At 42.4% G+C, this 24,113-nt stretch overlaps 1 long non-coding RNA gene across 1 annotated transcript in view; it reads left to right on the top strand.

Annotated features, from left to right (window-relative positions):
- The first annotated feature begins 2,033 nt into the window (after positions 1-2,033).
- LOC121149099 overlaps positions 2,034-24,113 on the top strand; it is a 30,030-nt gene continuing 7,950 nt past the window's right edge. Inside the window, exons 1-2 of the long non-coding RNA XR_005882616.1 lie at positions 2,034-2,145; positions 12,835-13,073. This is a non-coding gene — a long non-coding RNA (uncharacterized LOC121149099). The remainder of the gene's footprint in view (positions 2,146-12,834; positions 13,074-24,113) is intronic.

The raw sequence follows: 24,113 nt of genomic DNA, 5'->3' as shown, positions 1-24,113 counted from the left end.
TGTTAAGACTGTTTCTCAGACTTTATTATTGATGACCTTGACAATTTTGGGGAGAACTATTGACTTATTTTGTAGAATGCCCTTCAATTGAAATTTGCCTAAGATTTTTCTCATGATTTCATTGGCATTATGGAGTTTTGGAAGAAAGACCATAAAAATTAAAATGCCATTTTCATCACATCACATCAACAGGATATATTATCAACAGTGCCTCACTGCTAACATGAATCACCTGAGTTTTTAAGTGTTAGCTGCTGTAACATTTTTGCTGTGTGGGTGGTAGGAACCCAGTTCATTAAGGCCTCATCACTGTCTACAGGTGCAGTAGCAGGAGGCTGAAGCAGAAGCAGAGTAACCAGAACTCGGGCTAGGCTCTGAGATGTGGGAGTCACAAGGAGCAATGCAGACCTCTATGCCAAACCCTCTGCCCCGTCATTTTCATAAGGTTTCACTGGTTAGTAGCTGGTTTGTTTGCTCAAGCCCAGTGTTTTTTTTTTTTTTAATTTATCCTTAGTGCTTTGCTTCCTGTCTAAGTGTCATCTTTGCTTAACACAAGATCATTCTCCATGTATTTGGGGGGAAAAAATTGATTTGTATAGCTGCTTCTCAGTAAAGTTGTCTCTGCAAACCAATTTCTGGTGACTAAGTTAAACTGATACCTGATAGAATTAATAAATATGGAAACGCTTGATATATAGGAATAATGTAACATTACATAGTTATTTAAGGAAGGATGTGATGGGGCTCGGCACAATAGTGTAGCAGTTAAAGTCCTTGCCTTACACACACCAGGATCCCATATGGGCACTGGTTCTGATCCCAGCTGCTCACTTCCCATTCAGCTCCCTGCTTATGGCCTGGGAAGGCAGTAGAGGATGGCCCAAAGCCTTGGGATGCTGTACCTCTGTGGGAGACCCAGAAGAGGCTCCTGGCCCCTGACTGGATGGGCTCAGCACTGGCTATTGTAACCACTTGGGGAATGAATCAATGGATGGAAGAACTTACTCTCTGCCTCTCTTCCTTTCTGCATATCTGCCTTTCCAATAAAAATAATTAAAAATTTTAAAAAAAAGCACGTGATGGCAATCTTGATGAGAACAGGGTCAGCTGAATAACAGTGGTATACATTCATATTACTTCATATCACAATGAAATAAAGATTCCTTGGAAATTACTAAAACAGATCCAAGTGTGATCAAGGACTCAAAAGTTTTAGTGATGAAAAGGACATGGATGGCCCAGCGCGGTGGCGCAAGTGGCTAAGGTCCTCGCCTTGCACGCTCAGGATCCCATATGGGCGCCGGTTCTATCCCAGAGGCCCCGCTTCCCTTCCAGCTCCCTGCCTGTGGCCCGGGAAAGCAGTTGAGGATGGCCCAAGGCTTTGGGACCCTGCACCCACGTGGGAGACCCGGAAGAGGCTCCTGGCTTCGGATCGGCATAGCATTGGCTGTTGCGCTCACTTGGGGAGTGAGTCATCGGATGGAAGATGTTCCTCTCTGTCTCTCCTCTCTGTATATCCGCCTTTCCAATAAAAAAATAATAAAAATAAATCTTTAAAAAATAAAAAAGGGCTGAGGAGTTGATTAGCATTTGTTAAGCTTGGCTCCTGCAGGAAATGGGCCTGGAGGCTAGTGGCACCTTGTCTGTCGGACTCATTAGCATCCTATTGTTCTGCTAGAGGCTTGGGGGTAAGGGATATCTGGCTGAATAAAGGGAGGCCTAGAGAGATCTCTTCCACCACTACTGGTCTCCTGTCGGTGTCTGTTTCCCTGCCCCTCACCGTGTCCATGCTACCGGCTGTGCTGCCCGGAACAGAAGATTAAGTGACTTGATTAGATCCCAAACTCTCTTGAGTTGCAGGATCAGGACCAAAACTGAATTCTTTTCATCTTGCTGACTAGAAATGGATTTTTCTACACTGGTTTGAAAATATTAAAGAGTAAAGGCTTTAGTGTTGAATAGATGTGACTTAAAATCACTGCTGGACAACTGGCAAGTTTTAGCATCTCCATTTTCTTATCCACTCTAGGATCATTGGGAGAATGAAATGAAATAATTAGTTCTGGTTCTTCTTCCTACTAAGATGTTTACATGATATAATTACTGAATTTCTCCAACAAGATCAGCAGAAGAAGGGGGCAAATGGTAAGCTATGTGATAAACACCAAAATATGAAGAAATAAAAAATTCTGCGGCAATGGGGCTGTCTCACCTGGTGTCTATGGGATGATAGGTATGGCTTGGAGCAGAAGTCAGTGGGAGGGTAAATTAGGAAAGGAATTGTTGAGTGGTTTTGAGAGAGGAGTTAGAGTGGGTAGTAGGCAGTTAGGGTATTCTGGGTCCCTGAGTAAAAGAGAATTTCCCCACCATGTCTTGAACTCACCAGAGCACGTCTCTTCCAAGGGACAGGGGTGCTATTAGCATATCAATTCCCCACCTGAAGTATTGGCCATTACCTCTGGCCATTGTGGGAGGGCCTCAGGCCGATTTCTTTATCATTGAAAGGAGAGCAGGAAGAAGTAATACACATCTGCCCAAGGCCTGGAATGTCCTATGTCTGGCACCTCTGTGGCCTTTTGTCCCAAGGCCAGGTACCATGGAAACTAGGAATTTTCTTTGTTCATGGAGAAACATCTTTGAGGGAAACCTTTAAAAGGTGCATTCCCCACCATTAATACGGGTTTTGGGTTCTTCTTCTCTTCCTGCCACTATGGCAGAGGGTTTTTGGCTTCTTGTCCTCCTGCCACTATGGCAGAGGACTAGGGTTCTCATTTTCCTCCTGCCACTATGGCAGAGCACTAGGGTTTTGCTTCTTGTCCTCCTGACACTATGGCAGGAGGTAAGGGTCTTTTCTATCTCAAAACCCCCTCCCGTCGCTAGGACGGGAGTCTTCTTTTCTCAGCCTTCCTAATAAATCCTGCTTTAAAACTAAACTGTGTCCGCATGAAAATTCTTCTTTCCTGCGAGACAAGAATTTGAGGTTGCTGCCATAGTCGGAGTCAAAATTCCTGCAACAGTTTCATTTTTGTTTCTCCTTGCCATATACTTGGTGAAAGATGTGCGCGTTCCTTTATAACTAAGATTGCTTGGGAATAGAAAAATAAATATTTGAAGGTAAGCAAATATTTTAGTACTATCATTTTTTTAAATTGAAAGGCAGATATACAGAGAGGAGAGACAGAGAAGAAGATCTTCCATCCGACGATTCATTCCCCAAGTGACCACAACGGCCGATGCTATGCCGATCAGAAGACAGGAGCCTCTTCTGGGTCTCCCACACAGGTGCAGGATCCCAAAGCTTTGGGCCGTCCTCGACTGCTTTCCCAGGCCACAGGCAGGGAACTGGACGGGAAGCGGGGCCTCCGGGATTAGAACTGGTGCCCATATGGGATCCCGGTCGTGCAAGGTGATGACCCTAACCACTGAGCCACCATGCTGGGCCCAGTACTATCATTTTTTTTTCCTTTTTTTTTTTTTTAATTTTTTATTTTAACAATCTTTACATGGTTAATTTGTGCATAAAGGGTCAAGGGCTACAGGAAAGTGGGTAAGACTATTATTTCCAAGTATTATCATTTTTTAAAAAACTGTTAAGACCAAAGGGAAAAGATGACATATAGTTACAAAAACCTAGAAGGAACAATCCATAGATAACAGCAACATAAGGAGAGTGTGTGAGTCAGGAGAAAGCAGGTTGAGAGGATGTGCTAGCATTGTTGTCTACTTAGGGACTTTTACACATATAATTTTTTTTTTTTCATTTAGAAAACCTTATTTGCAAAGGGACCAGGTGAGTGGGGAAAGAGGAGGAAAGGGGCAAACACCCCCCAAGAGAAAGCTGGGAGGTGGGATGCCTCTCAAAGGAGAGAGGGCGAGAGACACATATAATTGCTTAAAAGCAGGAAAGAAAAAATGGAATAGACTAAAATTACAAGTTAAAGTGATTTTTAAAAAAGATTTATTTGTTTTTATTATAAAATCAGATATACAGAGAGAAGGAGACACAGAGAGGAAGATCTTCATCTGATGATTTGCCGCTGTCCTGCAGTGATGGACTTGGTGCAGGGAGCCGATAACACGCGTGGACTCTGACAGATGGTCAAAAGCCAAGGTTAATTAGCAGCACCAGACTTTTTAAGGAAGGTTGTCAGGTGGGTCTCCAGGGAGGAGGGGTTTGAGTCATTTACATCTCAACAGCAAGGTACAGTTGCGCAAAACACGGCTAGTTCCTCAAGCAGGTTCTCTCTCTAAACCTGTAACCAGGATGCATCCTACTCATTCATTGATGCGAGTAGGGATTGTGTCTCCCTCTTAAATAAATAAATGACACATAAAGAAAAAAAAACCAAAAATCCAAATATAAGCACCAAGAATTGTTTTGGGCAGGAAACAGAATGATGCTGTTGTGCCGGATTTTGAAGTCCCCAGATAATCATCAAGTCTAAGGCATAAAGGTGGTTTATTCAGGTTAACCTAGGTCTCCCAGCCACCTCCCCCAGCCCAGCATGATAATGCTTTGATAATGGAAACAAAACGACTTTGGAATTTGCAGGATAGTTCCGGAGACCAGCTCCAGCTGACTGAGAGCTTGCAAAGGATGCGTGGATCTGCGAGATGATAGGAAGAGATAAGACACGGACCACTATGACTTGATGCTCATAATGGACAACTCAGAAAAGTTGCCTTCTTTATTTATACACAAATCATCACAAGTTTTTTCACAATATCCAATTATTTCATGTTTACTTCATGGTTAAGAGAATACAAAAAACAATCCTAAGGAAAATATTTTCAACAAACCATTACTCATTGAAACCTGCATCACCTGGCTGAAGCCAGGAACTCCACGGTTGGCAGCACATGCAGTTACATAGTGACAATTAGTTTACTTATACTCAAAATCAACTTTTACTAAACACAAACTAATATTGATTAAAATATTAAGAATACAGAATTAAAAGATCATAAATGAAAGGATTTTATAAAAGCATATAACATAGATTCTTTGTTAAATTTTATAATCAAATCATGCATTAATTACGGTCACCGTCACCTAGTGCTGATTCAATTGTTTTTTATTCTTTTGTTAAAGGGCAGTGAAAGGGATCAAGGCAATTCAGCTAATCTACAAACAGAGGGCCTTTACAAGAAACTTTCTTTCATCTATATAAACTGTTTTCTTTCCCTAAATATAAGTGCCAATATAAGATTGAGATTTTAAGCCAATTTGAGAGAGTTCACATTTATTTCCTTATAAAAAATGCCCCATATACTTTTGTTTTCTGTGGTAAGAAACTAAAATGCGTCATATCATGTGTTGTAACAGTTCGAGGTGCATGGTAAACAAACTCTTTGTACCTCCATGATTGCCATCTGTTGCAAGATATTATCAAGCCATTTCTTAAGGAAAACATTACTTATACTAGGGCAAACTTTAGGACAAAAGTGGGCACATAGCAGGATGTTTGGAAACATAGTGGGCTCAATTGTATTATTGTATACTTTTAACTGTGTGTCATAGCCTTACGTTACTACAGGTGTTTTTATCATAACATGATAGATCAATTTGAGGTGTCACACCACTTACAGGAATCACTTCACATTAGCAGAAAAGCAACAACAAGACCCTCAGAAGAATTCTATGAAACATCAGAGAGGTGATTGAGTTCCATACAATGGGTGAGGCAGCAATGAGGTGACCAGAGACATTCTGCCGGGCCTTGCCACGCGGCTAGAAACTCCTCGCAGCCTTGCTAACTGAGGAGCGGTGTTCATCACACACCCATGCCATCAGACCCAACTGCACGGCTCCCCACAGGATAGGCCAAAAGTGAAGTTTTGAGGGAAAGCTCAAGCCTGAAGTGCTTCTGTTGAAAAAGGACACTTCGGGCCTGGCGGCGTGGCCTAGCAGCTAAAGTCCTCCCCTTGAACGCCCTGGGATCCCATATGGACACCGGTTCTAATCCCGGCAGCTCCACTTCCCAGCCAGCTCCCTGCTTGTGGCCTGGGAAAGCAGTCGAGGACAGCCCCAAAGCTTTGGGACCCTGCACCCGCATGGGAGACCTGGAAGAAGTTCCTGGATCCTGGCTTCAGACAGGCATAGCATCGGCCATTGTGGTCACTTGGGGAGTGAATCATCAGATGGAAGATCTTCCTCTCTGTCTCTTCTCCTCTCTGTATATCTGACTTTCCAATAAATAAATAAATCTTTAAAAAAAATAAAAAGGAAAAAGACACCTTCACATTAATCAGCTGTGTGTGTCCCTCCTCAAACGTTAGGAAAACAGAGTAAACCCAAAGAAAAGAGAAACCATGAAAAAGCAATCTGATTAGAAGGCATAGACAGTTTTTTAAAAATGCAAAGTTAAAATGTTAGTGTTTTCTTTAAAAATCATATTGACTCCTCTTTTTTTATGTATATAAAATGAATTCTCTGAGATTTATTTTTAATGTTCAAGTAGTATTTTTTAAAAAATTATTTTTATGGGAAATGCAGATTTACAGAGAGAAGGAGACAGACAAAGATCTTCCATCTGCTGGTTCACTGTCCAAGTTAAGTAGTATTTTGTAGCAGCTGTGATTCAGCAGGTTCAGCTGGTGCCTGTGTTGCCAGTATTCCACATTCAAGTGCCAGTTGACGTCCGGGCTACTGGCTTCTGAACCAGTTTCCTGCTATTGTGCCTGGGAAGAAACCATAATAGCTCAAGTAGTTGGATCCCTGCCCATCCATGTGGGAGATGTGATTGGAATTCCAAGCTCTGGCTTTGACCTGGCTCAGCCCCAGCTGGTGCAGGTATTTGGAGAATAAACCAGTGGAGAGATCTCTCTCTCTGTCTCTCTCCCTCTTTCTCTCCCTTGCACTGTGTCAGTAAGCCTTTCAAAGAAATAAGTAATGTTTAATAAAATAATAAAGTAGTAGCTTATCTCCTACATCTTTGGAAGTGTTAAGTGCTCCATAAGCAAGCCCCATTGTTATTCTGTGGTTAGATATTTGTTAGGGTGAAAAGTATAGAAGACTGATTTGTTACATTCTGAAAGAAATCCAGAAGCAGAGTTTTCCATAATTTTCCCTTATGTCTCTTATGCCCTTTATATTTTGGGCCTATTTATAAGCCCATTTTCCAAAATCTGTTTCTTTGTAGTGTAAACAAAACCTAGCTACAGATCTACCATTGTCTGTACAGTTCCAGACAGAAATCTGCTTTTAGAATATGTAGGATAATCTATTTCAAAGACAACTATCTTACCATTTCAACTGAGACAGGATAATCTTTTTCTAGTTCATTGTAATAATATCAGTAGTCAATTGAGAAAAATGTATTAAGTGTATTAAAATGAAGCATTAAGGTGGAAAGTTTCAAATGTATAGTGTTACTTTCATTGTAACAACAACAAAAAAATTCCTGGTCAGGAATTGAAACTGGATTTCAGTCCTTGCTGTACCACTAATTAGTTATTTATCTTTGGCTCTTAGCACAATATTCCCAAAATGCAAACCATGGAGTTGTATCTATGCGCATACCCAATTGTTGGGTTAAGGGAAAAGTGGAAATAACACATATAAAATGTTCCATAAACTGGAAAGTTCAGTATATGTAAAGTGCCACTGTAAGTACAGGTTTGCAAATTTTTTTGTCCTTATTTAATCCCCACCTATGGAGCATTAATGGTATAATCTCACTTAAAATAGTGATGACTGAAAACCAGGATGAGGCCTAAGTACTGAAAGTTAATGGATCAGCAGTTACTGAAACTGGAAACCCTGAAATAAAAAACCGGTGAGAAAGAATGGGAATGGGGTCATAGCACTGCTCTAAGAGACATGTACTATTCCATTAGTGTGTGTGTGTGTTCTTCCAAATAGTCATGGGAAACGAAACCTCAGAAAGTTCACTTGGTTATAAAACAGAACTGAAATAGGTACAGTTTTTTCATAATATTTGTCTTCCAAGAACTTTTTGAAGATGTCTCCTATACATGGATTTCAAAAATGTTTACACCAAAGGGAACTTTTTGAAGTACTTTTATATTTTAGAAAAAAATCAATATCATATATAAAAGTTAAAATGCAATAAATTGTCAATTTCTCTGTGACAGGGAAGTTACACCAAGATCATATATAGAACATTTAATTGTGGTTAAATGTCATATGTGTTTTGCTGAGTTACTCTTATATAACGAATGACACTATAATATAATACTTTTAGGAAAAATTTTAGCAGTATGTGCCAAGAATCATAAAAGTTTTAGAGCCTCTTTGACCCCAAAATGCCAAATCTAATGATTTACCACAAAATCATATGACTAAAAGTGTTCACCAGTTTTCTCACAATGAAAAACTGGAAGCAAATTAAATGTCAACAATGAAAGAATGTTTAGTGGAAACTAATTTATTTGACGGCATATTATGCAATCACTAAAAATAAAAACTATGAAAACCAAATACAAATATGGTACAAAGTATATGATATAGTATTGAATGAGAAGTACATTTTTGTTGGTTTTGGAAAAAATGAACTGGAAATTATAATACCAGCATTAAGTGGAATTTGAGAAAATGTTCCTCTTTTTAAATTGCTTCAAAATATTTAATAATATACTGCTACTTACAATTGCATGAAATTATTATCAGACTACAAGTCTTAAATATGAATTTTAGATGTTTCCAATGGATATTTGGAAGCTTAGAGATGATAAAATTTGAATGTATTTATATTATTTATGTACCAATTGCTATAACCATTTGGGGGAGAAGTATTTTTTGTTGTTAAGCTTTACTTGTGTATTTGAAGGGCTGGCATTGTGGCATAGCAAGCTAAGCCTCTGCCTGTGATGCCAGCTGCTCCCTTTTGAGTCCGGCTGTTCCATTTCTGATGCAGTTTTCTGCTGGTGTGCTGGGGAGAGCAGCAGAGGATGACTTGAGTCCTTGGGATCCTGCACCCATACAGAAGACCCAGAAGGAGCTGCTGGCCCAGTTCCAGCTATTGCTGCCATTTGGGGAGCAAACCAAAGAATGGAGGATTCTCTGTATCACCACCTTTCTCTGTAACTTTGCCTTTCAAATAATTTTCTTTAAAAAGATGTTTAAAAAGACTTATTTATGTATTTTGAAGGGCAGAATATTAGAGGAGAGCTGGATATACAGCAATCTTCCAACCACTGGGTCCCTCTTCAGTGGCCACCTATCTGAAGCCAGGAACCAGGAGCTTCTTCGGGTTTCCCATAGGGGTGGCAGGAGTCCAAGCCATTTTCTGTTGCTCTCTGTCATTCATTAGTAGAGAGCTGGGTCAGAAGTGGAGCAGCTGAGATTCAAACTAGTGTCCATGTGGGATGCCAAGGTGTAGGCAGCAGCTTAACCCATTGAGCCATAGCACCATCCCTACTATAACCATGTGTGATTCTCTAAAAATGAATATTAATCTAGGAATCAACAGCAGCTATTGGCATGTATAGAGAGTTCCCCAAAACTCAAACTGAACCAAATTGAAGTATTAAATTTATTTATGTACCTATAATGTATATGTGTTTTTTAATCTGTTTTATTTTTCAAACATTGATTTGGGAGAGAGCAGTCTTCCATGTGCTGGCCTACTCCCCAGCTGCCCACAATAGTCATGCCTGGGCCAAGCTGAAACAGGAGCCAGGAACTCAATCTGGTTTCCTGTATGGGGAGCAGGGACCTAAGTGCTTGAGCCATCACCAGCTGCCCTCCAGTGTGCACATGAGCAGAAGCAAAGCAAAGACATGAACTCAGGCACTCCAATATAGGATGATGGTAATCCAGGTGGTATTTGAACTCCTGCACTAAATGCCTGACACTATAAAGTATATATTTCTCTCAGAATGCCTATCCCTTTTTATTCAACTGATTGTCTAATACTACAGTCTTTTTATGGAGGCTTAACAGGCATTGAGGCCCTCCTAAGTGCTATCAGAGACAACACAAATGTATTAGATACTTCTCTTGCCCTTATAGTTGTTTTTTTTAATTTATTTATTTCTATTACAAAGTCAGATATACAGAGAAGAAGATCTTCTCCCCAAGTGACCACAACGGCCGGTGCTGCTCCGATCTGAAGCCGGGAACCAGGAACCTCTTCCAGGTCTCCCACATGGGTGCAGGGTCCCAAAGCTTTGGGCCATCCTCAACTGCTTTCCCAGGCCACAAGCAGGGAGCTGGCTGGGAAGTGGAGCTGCTGGGATTGGAACCGGCGCCCATATGGGATCCGGGTGCGTTCAAGCGGAGGACTTTAGCTGCTAGGCCACACCGCCAGGCCCAGCCCTTACAGTTTTAATGCCTAACTTGTAAGCAAACATGAGAGTACTTCAAAAGTTGCTGGAAAGGGCTTGGCACAATGGCCTAGCACCTGAAAAAAAAAAAAAAGGGGTACATTTAGGGCCCAGGGTTGTGGCAAAATAGGGTGACTACTTGCAGTGCTAGCATCCACTATAGGAGTGGTTGTTTGAGTACTTCCTGCTCTGCCTGCAATCCAGCTTTCTGTTAATGTCCCTGGGAAGACAGCAAGGCCCCTGCCGCACCGTGGGGTCCTGGATGGAACTTCTGGCTCCTGGATTTAGCATGGCCTCAGTTGCGGCCATGTGGGGAGTGAACAACAGGTGAAAGATTCTCTGACCACTTGCTCTGACACTCTGCCATTCAAGTAAACCATTAAATCTACTTGCTGCTGATTTGGCCTAGCAATTGAGAAAGTGAGTTGGAATTCCAATGTCCTGTCCAGAGTGCTTAGACTTCAGCTTCCTGCTAGTGTAGGACCTGGGGAGGCTACAGTACTGACTCAACTAATTGGGTTCCTGCCACCCATGTGGGAGACTTGGCTCCCAGCTCCCAGCTTTGGCGCAGCCCAGCCCTGGCTCTTACAAGCATCTACAGAACAAACCAAGAGGTTTTTTTTTTTTTTTTTCTCCTTCACTCTCCATCTCTCCCTTTTCTACTTCTCAAATTGACAAATTAATTGAAAAAATTTAAGATCAAGTTTCTTTAGGTACAGGTTTTAATCTGAGGTTCAAGCATACCCTTTGCATAATATGCATTTTAAGAAAAGATTTATTCGGACTGGCAGCGTGGCCCAGCAGCTACAGTCCTCCCCTTGAACGCACCTGGATCCCATATGGACACCGGTTCTAATCCCGGCAGCTCCACTTCCCAGCCAGCTCCCTGCTTGTGGCCTGGGAAAGCAGTTGAGGACGGCCCAAGACTTTGGGACCCTGCACCCGTGTGGGAGACCTGGAAAAAGTTCCTGGATCCTGGCTTCGGATTGGCATAGCATCGGCCATTGTGCTCACTTGGGGAGTGGATCATCGGATGGAAGATCTTCCTCTCTGTCTCTTCTCTCTGTATATCTGACTTTCCAATAAATAAATACATGTTTTTTAAAAGTTTTATTTATTTTTATTGGAAAGACATTTACAGAGAGTAGGAGAGACAGAGAGAGAAAAATCTGCTATTCACTGGTTTGCGAGATGACTGCGATGGCCAGAGCTGAACTGATCTAAAGCCAGGAGCCAGGAGCTTCTTCTGGGTCTCCCACATGGGTGCAGGGTCTTAAGGCTGTAGGTCATTTTCTCTGTTTCCCCAGGCCACAAACAGGGAGCTGAATGAGAAGAGGCACAGTTTGGACAGGAACCAGCATCCACATGGGATTCTGACACTTGGAGGTGTAAGATAGCCAGTTGAACCAACACCCTGGCTCCCTATAATATGCATTTTCCATGAAATTTTGCAGATCTCTCCTACAGAGGAGCCAATTTGACCCCATTTAGTGTTAATCAATTTGGTTATTTTTTTTTCCTTTTAGATTTTTTTTGTATTATTTATTTATTTAAGATTTATTTTATTTTTATTGGAAAGGCGAATATACAAAGTGGAGAGACAGAGAGGAAGATCTTCAGTCCGATGATTCACTCCCCAAGTGACCACAACGGCTCATGCTATGTCGGTCCCAGGATTCTCTAGAATTTCCATTGCCACAGTCAGGAAGCAGATCAAACATTAGCTGACTACAGGTGAGTTCTTGTGGTCTGCACTGATGGAGCTTTGTCTAGACATTGCAATGGAGCCTTGAGTTTGGATAGCCGAAAGTCTTAGCAGATATAATGGGGTGTTGCCAAATTAGCTTGGAGTGTGAGGTTGCTTAGAGGAAAGCTTTGATTTACTTGTGACCAGTAAAGGAGGCAGTGGGACGAGTTCTCAGAAAGCACTACCCAGAGCAGCAGTTTGCTAGGGCTGGAATAACAAGGGATGGAGGAATGTCCCTAGAAAAGAGAGATAGGAACTCCCTCTGCCCCATCCAATTTTAGCAACATAACTTTAATACATTGTATGTTTTTAAAATGATGGCAGTCTCCTCTCCTGGGTGGAGAATTTAGTAATTAGTAGAGTGTGCTTTATGTTACCATGATCTGACCCAAAACTGGTTTCTTGCAACTCTAGCTATTCCTTGTTTGTGGTGATCTGGCTCCCTCTAAGTGCAGTGTTGCAAGCTAAGCTTTTCTGGAACCTGAAAAATAAGCCCAAGAAAATGTGTACTCACAAACTGTCTGCCCTTGTTGTAGTGCCAACCTTTTTGCCTAGATTCTACTTTCTTGATCACCAAAGAGCAAGAGAAACTGTTTATACTCTCAAATGCGGTAGCATCAAGATTGAGAGCAGAATTTTAGTTCAACCAACTTGAGCCTGTAGTTCTGGAGCTGCTCAAATTCTGTTCTCTGCTAAATGCACATCTCAGTACCTCCTAGGAGAGATTGTTACGAATATCAGTGTTGAGAGAGAGATGGAGAATGAAGGCAGACCTAAAGCATCTCATTGCTTTTCAGGTCCTTGCTTGCATGACAGAACAGATTCCAACCCCTCAGACCTCCCACAGCCCCCTACAATCTCCCTTAGCCAGCTTAACCTCTCTTCAACTGTAATCCTGCTTTCAAAGAAGCCTAGCAAACCAGCTCAACCCTGCCTAATGCCCGCCCAGACACAACCCTCTGCTGCCTTAACTCCATGAACCCGGGTCTGTGAGAGAGCGCACCTCTCTACCAGGTGCTCTGTGCTCTTGCTAATGGTGACTTCCTCTCTAGTAAACCTGTCCTGGATGTTGAGTTTGTAATCTGTGTCTCGTTTTGTGCCTTTGTGCTTATAAAAATATTATTTTTATAGATTTTATTTACTTCTATTGGAAAGTCAGATCTATAGAGAAAAGAAGATACAGAAACAAAGATCTTCCAACCAGTGGTTCGCTCCCCAAGTGAGCACAATGGCCGGAGCTGAACTGATCCAAAGCCAGGAGCCAGGAGTTTCTTCCAGGTCTTCCACGCAGGTGCAGGGTCCCAAGGTTCTGGCCCGTCCTCGACTGCTTTCCCAGGCCGCAAGCAGGGAGCTGGATGGGAAGTGGGGCAGCCAGAACATGAACCAGAACCCATATGGGATCCTGGCGCATGTAAGATGAGGACTTTAGCCACTAGGCTTCAGCACCAGGCCCTCATAAAATATTATTAAAAGCACTTTAAAAATCTCACTAAAATTTCAGCACACACTTCCCAAAACATTTCTGAAAATGTGTAAATGAAAAATTGACAGATGATTGTTTTTTAAAAGTTATGCGGGCATACTGTCACATGATGTGGCCAGCTTGTGATCCTTTCCTGCTTTTCCGTTTCTACCAGGCTTGTGGTAACTTAATAAACAGTAGCTTAAAATGATTGCAAAGTACTGAATCTCTCTCCAAATATATATCCCTGGGGAACTAAATGTTACATTTCCCTCTTACTAAGAAAGCATTTCTTTCTTTAAAGGAAAATATTTCATTGGTAGCCATATAACTATGTTTTAAAAATTATGTATTATAAATCATTCATTTTGTTAGCTATTTATGCACTATTAAAATTTCCTATTAAAATAATCCTTTCATTTTTAAAATGTCAATTTCTTTTTTATAAAGATTTATTTTTATTATTTTTTTATTGGAAAGGCGGATATACAGAGAGGAGAGACAGAGAGGAAGATCTTCCGTCCGATGATTCACTCCCCAAGAGACCACCACAGCTGGAGCTGAGCCAGTCCGAAGCCAGGAGCCAGGAGCCTCTTCCAGGTCTCCCATGCAGGTACAGGGTCCCATTGCTTTGGGGCATCCTTAAATGCCTTCCTAGGCCACAAGCAGGGAGCTGGAAAGGAAGTGGGGCTGCCGGGATTAGAACCGGCGCCCATATGGGATCCCGGGCGTGCAAGGCGAGGACTTAACCACTTGCGCCACCGTGCCGGGCCCCATAAAATGTCAATTTCTATAAAGCCTTTTGTGCCACCAAATTCTTTCTCCAGTCTTCATTGTGAGGAAGGGTGATGGTGTAATCAATTTTAAAACCGAAAGTGCCAAACAATTCACCGTTTACACGTTAGAAAGTGAAAGGCATTCAGCCCCATCTGTCCCTCCCCAGCACTTTAATCTCCACCTGTCATCTCTTTTAGTGTGCTAAAGTTTCTGGTCATTTCTTAGGACACAGTATCAGGAAATTAATAAGGGTTCTAATAAGTTGCAGAAATATTGAAAATTGATGGTGGTAAAATAGAAATATTCACATATCATATAGCTAAAAAATCATTAACATACACACAAAGAGACAAAAAGAAAATCGGGACCAAGTGTCTGGTTTAGCAGAAAAGATGCCTATTAAAATCCCAAGTCCCACATCAGAGTAGCTGGGTTTGCTTCACAGCTCTTACTCCCAACCCCAGTTTCCTGCTGGTGCAAAACCTTGGGAAACAGTAGATGATGGCTCAAGTAGGTGAGCCTTGCCACCAACATGGGAGACAGAGATCCCAGCTCCTGGGTCTAGCCCTAAGCCAGTGCGGGCTATGGAGAGTGAACCAGTGGATAAGAAAGGCTTGTCTTTCTGTGTCTGTCTCAGTTGCTTTTCTTTCAAGATTTATTCATTTTTATTGGAAAGGTAGATCAAATTAACAGGGAGAAGGAGAGACAGAGATAAAGATCTTCAATATATTGGTGCACTCCCCAATTGGCTGCAATGGCCAAAGCTTAGCCAATTCAAAGCCAGGAGCTTCTTCAGGGTCCCCCTTGTGGGTTCAGAGTCCCAAGGCTTTGGGCCATCCTTTACTGCTTCCCCAGGCCACAAGCAGGGAGCTGAATGGAAGTGGAGCAGCTAGGACACAAACCAGCACCCATATGGGATTCCAGCATGTGCAAGGCAAGGATGTAACCACTGGGGCTATTCCACTGAGCTCAAAAAGAGAGAGAGAAAGGAGCGAGAGAGGAAAAGAGAGAAAGAAAGGAAAGAAGGATGGATGGAAGGAAGGAAGGAAGGAAGGAAAATGTATGACTTAAGACTTTTCTTTAAACAAACCAGATAGCAGTGCAGCAATCTCACCATGTGGTGGCACTCACATCTGTATTGTGAATTTGTTGGAAAATTTAGGCAGACAGGAATCCCGTGGGTAACAACAGGAAATAAACAGTTGTAAGACTATTGCATTAAAAGAATGCTGGAAATGTTCTACATCTTGATCTGAGTGATGACTGCATATGTATATACAATACTTAAGGTCTATGCATTTTACCATATGCATGTGTATATTGAACCTCAAAATAAGATTGTCATTATTAATGAGAATCATTTTATATAAGCCATATTAAACTTCGATTTTTGTTAAACACTAGCAAAGGATTTCAGAAGCAGTATGAGATATTACCATTTCTCATATTGTGAAAGCTTTTTTCTTTTTTCTTTTTAAGAGAAGTCAGATTTTACAAAGAGAGGTAGAGATAGAGAGAAAGGTCTTCCATCTGCTGGTTCACTACCCAAGTGACTACAGCAGCTGGAGCTGAGCTGAGCTGAAACCAGGAGCCAGGATCCTCCTCCAGGTCTTCCACACGGGTGCAGGGCCCTAAGGCTTTGGGCTGTTCTCAACTGCCTTCCCAGGCCACAGTCAGGGAGCTGGATGGGCAGTGGAGTAGCCGGGCCTACACAAACCAGCACCTATATAGCATCTCAGCGCATGCAAAGCAAGGACTTTAGCCACTAGTCTACCCTGCCAGGTCCTGTGAAAGTATTTTAACGTAGTTATTTTAGTTTATGGCTATGTGTATGTATGTATATTTAAATATTTATTTTATTTATTTGACAGAGTTACAGAGGGAGAGCAAGAGACAGATGGTGAGATCTTCCATCTACTGGTTCACTCCCCAGATGGCTGCAACAGAAGCCAGGAGTGAGGAGCTTTGTATCACAATGCCACTCCATGTGGCAATATATTTAAAACATTTAAATGGCCAATTTAGGGTCCAGCATTGTAGCATAGCATGTAAAAGCTGTATGGGTGCTGGTTCAAAGTTCAGGTTATTCTGCTTCCTAGCCAGCTTTCTGCCAATGTGGCTGGGAAGGCAGCGGAGAGCGTCCCAAGTCCTTGGCCCTACACCTGTGGGGGAAACCTGGAAGAAGCTGCTGGCTCCAGGTTTTTTCAGGCTGGCCCAGCTTCTGACATTGCAGCTATTTGGAATGAACCAACAGATGGAAAAAATCTGTCTCCTTTCTCTCTGTAACTCCATCTTTCACATCAATAAATAAATCTTTAAAAAAAGGTTGTCAATATAAATTAAAACTATACCATTAACAGCACAGCAGTACAGGATAAATATATAACTACCTCCTGAAAGTTCATACGGAAGAATTATGGAAACTCAGCTGCATATTGTCAGTATAGATGAATTCATTGACACCTTTTTGGGCGAAAAATCACACAGCTCACTTATGAATGAATTTTTATAGAAAGTTAAAAAATGGTGAAGATGAAGCATGTTGTTTAGGGAAGTTCACGTAGAGAATGAATATCATGCAGGTCTGGCTGGTGGTTGGCCTTGAGCCACAAGCTGCAGGGTTGCCCTGGAGAGCCTCGTATCGTTCTGCTCTGGTTCTTCATGTAGGTGTTGGTTACGTATAATTGTTGTTTATGTATAAAGCAGGGAGATTAAAAAATAAAAGCCCCAATAATTATCTATAAAAAGTGATTTTAGCAAAATTATCTCTTTGTGCTAACATGAGAGTTTCTCTGAGTTATCCATGTACAAGTCAATTTGCTGGGCTGTAAGGTATTCATGTCTTTACTGGATATTACAAAATTACTCTTCAAAACAGCTATAGAATGGAATTTTTATTCAGTCAGTAGTGAATGGAAATTACTGTTTATTTATTTTTCTGTCTCTGGTTCAGCTGTCCTTTGGCAATCATGGGAGATTGGCTGATTGGCTCCAGGGATCTCATAAGTAGTACAATTCCAGGAAGCTCACGAATGGCATGGTATTTACATGTAACATATGCCTATCCTTCTGTATGTGTTAAATCATCCCTGGGCTACTTGTAATACCTAATACAACGTAAATACCACGTTAATAGTTGTTATCTGAATCAAGTAGGGGATGGTGACAAGAAAAAATATGTATGTTCCAGTATTTACTTGAGACAGATATACAGATGAGAGCTACCATCCACTGTTTCATTGTACCAATACCCTTGAAAGGTTGGGGCTGGGTTAGGGCCAGGCCACAGCTACGAACAAGTGGGTGACAGGGACTTGACACTTGAACTGTGACTGCTGCATCCCAAGGCGCACATTAACAGGAGGCTAGAGTCACAAGTGGAGCCAGGATTTGACCCTAAGCACTCTGATATGGACATCCAGTGTCTTAACTGCTAGGTCCAACACTGCTTCTGGTAGATTTTGTTTGTTTTTTGTTTTAATTTCTGCCTGTGGTTGGTTGTATCTGTATATGTGGAACTCCTATGCAGAGTGCTGACTGCGTTTTTGTATGGGGGTAGCATGATTTTGATAGTAACATGCTCTACCAAGCTACTTCTTATGTCTTCTGATTATTTTATGGTACATATATATATGGTTTGTCATATTCAGATTTGGTAGTGATTATTACAATTTAAGTTGCAAATACAACTTGTTTCATAATGATGAAATTAAGAGAACGCTGCGACTTGTCTCGAAATCCTATAAGACTTTAGCACAATTCTGTCACACTTCACCTGCCATGTATTAATTGGGGCCAAAGTAAAGTCAAATTAAATTCAGCAAACTAAACATTGTATGTCATAGGCCAGTAATAGCTGGACATTCCTATGGAAAGGTTTTGCTTATTGCACTGGGTTATCTAGCACAACATTAATTATTGTATCATATCCAGAGTACAGTTAATCTGATAGGTTCCAGGATTGTTGTTTATTCACTTCATCTTCCTCTTCCTCCTTTTGAAATGGTTTTGACTTTCCTTTTCTTATCAGATTAAAGTTGCTGGAAAATCCTAACTATAATATAGTTTAGACTAGAACTATTTTTGCCTTGAAACCTTACCCAAGGCATTAAACTCTGTCATACCATCCTACCTAAAAATAAACTAAAACTCCAAACCTGTACCATAACCAGATGTGACATCTGCTGAGCCGTCCTGTATAAATAAGCGATGCATTACAGACGGAGAAGGAATGTAGCAGGTGTGGTAAATCAGGAATGGCTTCTTGACATAAACTAATGGTATGTTTACTTCTAAAACAATCAGAGGTGTTTTCTTAATTGATGCATTCATCCCTTTTTGTAAAATACATTTCATGACAGGGTAAGATCTAACAATAGCTTCTTATACTATCTCTGGGTGTGGTAGTAGAGGTTACATTCTTTTACCATCTGTATGTCCCAGAATGAAGAGGCTTTTTTTTTTTTTACCTTAAGTATTCTTAGGAAAAATTAGAGTTTATTTATGGCAGTTTCCTTTGAGAGAGTCCATCTGCTTTAGGAAAGTTTAAATCTTACAAAAGCATAGTTATTTTGTTTTCAGTATTCCACAATGAAATCCTTTTGGCTAGACCTAGCTTTTTTTAAATGAAGAGAATTCATAAAAAGCAAGTTTTCCCTCAAGATATCCATACTTGATGAAGTCTTCACAGAGCTTTGTGGGAAAGTCATATTTTGCTTTATGTTCGAAATCGTATTCTCTCCAAGCAAACTCCAAGACTCTCTTGCTTCCAGTTTGTGTTGTGGTATCTTGGATTTGTTGGAATTCACTGAAATCTCTGCCCATCAGTTACCAGATGCCCTTCCCCTGGTGCCTGTCCTCCTCTGATTTCAGCTCTCAGGCAAAATGGGGACGCTCACTGGGAGTGGGGACCCACTGCGGGAAGCAGGCGTTTGTTTAGGACAACAAGCCTGAAGTTCTTCAAGACCATTACCCTCTCAGCATAGAAATCAAATAAAATTCTACAGATACTTAAAAAAAAAGATTCATTTATTTTTTACTGAAAGGCAAATTTATAGAGAGAAGAGACAGCGAGGAAGATCTTTCTTCCATTGGTTCACTCCTCAAGTGTCTGCAATGGCCACAGCTGAACTGATCCAGAAGCCAGGAGACAGCTTCTTTTGGGTCTTCCGTGTGGGTGCAGGGTCCCAAGGCTCTTGGCCATCCTCTACTTCTTTCCCAGGCCACAAGCAGAGAGCTGGAAGGAAAGTAGAGAAGCCAGGACATGCATGCCACCCATATGGGATGCTGGCATGTGCAAGGTGAGGATTTCACCACTTGGCTATCACGCCAGACCCTTTGTTTTGTTTTTTAATATTTTCACAAAATTTTTTATTAGCAATATACATGTAATAAATATTGTATGTTTTATGTATTTTGAGAGAGGAGAGACAGAGATCTCTCATCTGCTAGTTCATTCTCTGAATGCCCACAACAGTAGGGACTGGGCCAGCCTAAGGCCTAGAAACAGTCCAGTCTTCCACGAGAGTGGTGGGAACTCAGCTACTTGAACCATCATCTGTGACCCCAGGGTGTGCATTAGCAGGAGTCAGGAAACTGGAGTCAAGAGCCCAAGCCAGATGAAACAAGTGTTCAGTCTTGGGACACAGGCGTCCAGGCAGCATTTTAGCCTGTGCCAAATGCCCACACATAATACCCATCCCTCAGAACATGCTTTCTCCTGGCTTAGATGCCATCATTATTAGCTCATTGTTTCTTTTCCTTTTTGTCATATTTTAATAGAGCTTGCTAAAAGTTTGCAAATATTTTAGAAGATATAAAGCCATATTTAATCGTTTCTTAAACTGCTGAGTTTGATAGCATAGGATATCATCTAGGAATACTGCAGACTAAGACTACAGATACAATGAGTAATAATTAGCATATTAATATCTCTGGTTTAGATCTTTCATTCAACATGAAGTGGTTGATTTATTAGCATAACAAAGCTATTTCTCTGTGTCATAATCACCAAGGAGTGAAAGCTTTTGCCACAAGTACTGGCTGAGCTGTGTCTCTGTTGTGAAATCTTCTGTGGTGAAATATAAATGTACCAACAAATGCAAAAGGCACAGGTCTTTTAAGAAGTCACAACAGGGCCCGGCACGATAACATAATGGTTAAGGTCCTTGCCTTGAATGTGCTGGTATCCCATATGGGCACCGGTTCTAATCCCAGCAGCTCCATCTCCCATCCAGCTCCCTGCTTGTGGCCTGGGAAAGCAGTCAAGGATGGCCCAAGGCCTTGGGACCCTGCACCCACCACGTGGGAGACCTGGAAAAAGATTCCTGGATTCTGGCTTTGGATTAGTGCAGCACCAGCTGTTGCAGTCACTTGGGGAGTGAATCATCGGACGGAAGATCTTCCTCTCTGTCTCTCCTCCTCTCTGTACATTTGCCTTTCCAATAAAATAAGTAAATCTTAAAAAAAAAAAAGTCACAACAATTCAAGGCAAAAACCATTTTTAAAAAAATTTATTTTTGATGATGTTTACTTAGTTAAGAAGGATGCATGTCCATGTGGGCCACTGGTTAGAGTGGAAAGAGTCGAAGAATAGAGGAATGTGGATGAGATATCATTGCTTCCAATTCTCTTTTTCTTCCTGTATTTGTGGGAAGTGCAGAGAAAAGGGGAGAAGCCACACTCAGCATGTTAACTGCATCAGTACCCAGAGACAGGGAACGGCCACCTGGTGTCATCCCATGGTCACGGATGTGGAGTGTGCTGTCGGAGTTCTGCTCAAGTGGCTTCAGTGGTTCTGAAATGCTCTTGATTCATTGCTTCAAGAATGAGGAAATCCGTTCAAGGTCCATTGGCTAACAGTCTACCTTAGTGTCTCTATTTACCAGGTACTTGATGTCAGTGCTTGGCTGGGAGAGTTGTCCAGCTTGTTCTGGCCTCCATTGTACTAGATGTCCTATGCAGACCTCAATGAACTGGTTGTCATGTCCCCCATGTGCATAAGCATGCTGTCTACTGTGCCATTTTCAGCAACTAAGGATGTCCAGTTCTGTCACATACACTCCACAGTCAGACCACAGAGCCTGCAATTCTCCCCATGACTGGAGTTCTAAGTCCAGTGGTTCAGTTGCGGGGTTCCCAAAGAACCCTCATCAGAAGTGACCCCAGACATGACTCCTGTGTATGCTTGCCAGTACAGGGTCCAGCTCAATCTGTCACCCACATCAGCCTACACACACACTGGTGGTTGCAGTTGCTGGGTCAGTTCTGTCTCCAGCTCCATCTCTTATGCAAATCAGGAATGCTTTGGCCCAGCTCAACCCTGCCCACCACACACTCAGCCCTCACGGACACCAGTGGGAACTGCAGCTCAGTTGGAGCGACCCCCAATCACTCCCACCAGGCCTGCCCCCAGCTCTGATTCCTGTGCATGCTGCTATGTGCAGCAGACTGGGCCAGTCTGTCCCACTCCCATTCAGCTTCTGTATACACCAATGGATGCTGCAGCTTAGCTCTGCCCAACCAACCTCACTATCCACACCACACTTATGCTAGAGGGTGTCCAGCCAGGTCCACCCCCAGCCCTGGTTCTCATGCTAACCAGTGGGAGATGCAGCCCATCAAAGAGGTGCCCAGTTTCCCTACTAGGCCCACTCCCAGCCCCAGATCTTGCACTTCCTAGGTGGTTGTGCAGTCTAGCTTGGCAGGACTTGCTCCCATTCCCATCTAATGCTTGCCATGTAATGCTGTCACAAAGTCCAACCAGCCTGTCCTTACTGTGGTCTATGCATGTACCAGCGGATACACTCTCTTAGCTCAGCGTGTCTCTCCCATTCAACCAGCTCACATTCAGGCCAACAAGTGTTAAAACCCTGCCATGCTGGTCTGCCCTGGTCCCAGTTTTCATGCTCACCAGCAAGAGCAGTGGCCCAGTAGAGGAGTCCCTGATGTCCTCTTGCAGTCTCTCCCCCATACACCTTGCTCTTACTTGTGCTTGCTCTTACTTGTGCTATGGCCCAGTCTAGCATGGCCTGACTCACCTCGATATTTGCCAGTGGGTGCTGTAGATGGCTGGGCCTGCCCCCAGTTCCAACTCATGCTGGTGGGTATTCTAGCCTAGCCTAGCCTAGCCTAGCCTAGCCCAGTCCAGCCCAGCTCAGCCAGTTTCCAGTCCCAGCCGTAGGGTGAAGCGGCTGGTGTTGCATCCAACCCAGCCTATCCTGCACCACTTCTTGTTTCTCACATCTGCCAGTGGGTATTATGAACTGGCGCAGCCTGTCCCACACATATGCTGGCAACTGCGTCCTTACAGAGGAGTTAAAAATCACTTTCTGTGACAGTAGATGTGTTAACAAGATCCCAGAATGAATTAGCTTATTTCTGTCTTCTGATACATTTTCCCTCTCAGTGTACATTGACTATATTTAGAAGGAAAAGGAGCATAATAAAACCTTTGAGAAGAACAATCTCAATAAATGTGATGCCTTTAGATTGTTTGTACCGCCCTTGATGGTAGTTAGATCACTTTCACATCTGGAACTTATAAGTCAACCCTGTTTAGTTTCAGACTCTCCTTGCTCATGACTAAACCCAATACAGCTGGTGGTCAGCAGGAGCCTTCCTAATCAGAGAAGCACGTGCTACCAAAACATGCTTCTCGAGAGCAGTGGCATTTAATCCACTTTCCTTATTATTCTCACCTTATCCTCCATGAAGCAACCCATAATGATTTCCTAGCTTCTCATACAAAACACAGGCATAGAAGAATGTGGAATTTGGAAATAGAGTGCATAAATTGGAGTCCAGCTCTAAGCTGTCTGCGTGACCTTAGGCAGAGAACTTCCTCTCTCAGCCTTGGACTCCTCACCTGCACATGGAGTCGCTTGTTACTTCACAAGATGGTTTTGATTATTAAATGAGGTAATAACGCATGGGAAAAGCAGAACACATATCTTTTTAAAAATTTTCCAACCATGCCACATTGTGGCAGAGTGGAGCTGCCACCTGCAATGCCTGCTAGCATCCCATACAAGCAGAGGTTTGTGTCCTAGCTGTTACACTTCCAATTCAGCTCCCTGATATTGTACTTTGTAAAGCAGTAGAAGATGACCCAACCTGTGTGCTGACTGACCCAGCCGGGCTGTTGTGCAATTTGGGGAGTGAACTAGGGGAAGAGAAGTCTCTCTCTCCCTCCCTCTCTCTTTCTCTCTGCATCTCCCTCTCTCTAAGTCTGCCTTTCAAATGAATACATAAACCTTAAAAAAAAAAAGCATGGACAACAGTTTCAGATTTTCCTGTCTGTGCTCCTTTCTTCCAAGTGTCAAAGGAAAATCACAATCATTAAAAACAAAGCAACAACAACAACAACCAAAAAACCCTCTTTCGGGCCCGGCGCGGTGGCGCAATGGTTAAGGTCCTCGCCTTGCATGCCCGGGATCCCATATGGGCACCGGTTCTATCCCGGCAGCCCCGCTTCCCTTCCAGCTCCCTGCCTGTGGCCCAGGAAAGCAGACCAGGACGGCCCAAAGCTTTGGGACCCTGCACCCGCGTGGGAGACCCGGAAGAGGCTCCTGGCTTCGGATCGGCATAGCATTGGCTGTTGCGCTTACTTAGGGAGTGAATCATCGGATGGAAGATCTTCCTCTCTGTCTCTCCTCTCTGTATATCCGCCTTTCCAATAAAAAAAATAATAAAAATTAATCTTAAAAAAATTTAAAAAATAAAAAAACCCCTCTTTCAACTGATGCTAAATTTGAGCATATTTTTAGTTAGAAAAGCACCCCATGTACACATCACCCAACTTCAATATCAAGCAATTATCTTTTTGTGTGTGGCTGA

Source organism: Ochotona curzoniae, unplaced genomic scaffold (assembly GCF_017591425.1).
Source record: "Ochotona curzoniae isolate NIBS_2020 unplaced genomic scaffold, NIBS_Ocur_1.0 scaffold_4701, whole genome shotgun sequence".
NCBI classification, from domain to species: Eukaryota; Metazoa; Chordata; class Mammalia; order Lagomorpha; family Ochotonidae; genus Ochotona; species Ochotona curzoniae.
This window is presented reverse-complemented; position numbering and strand designations above follow the sequence as displayed.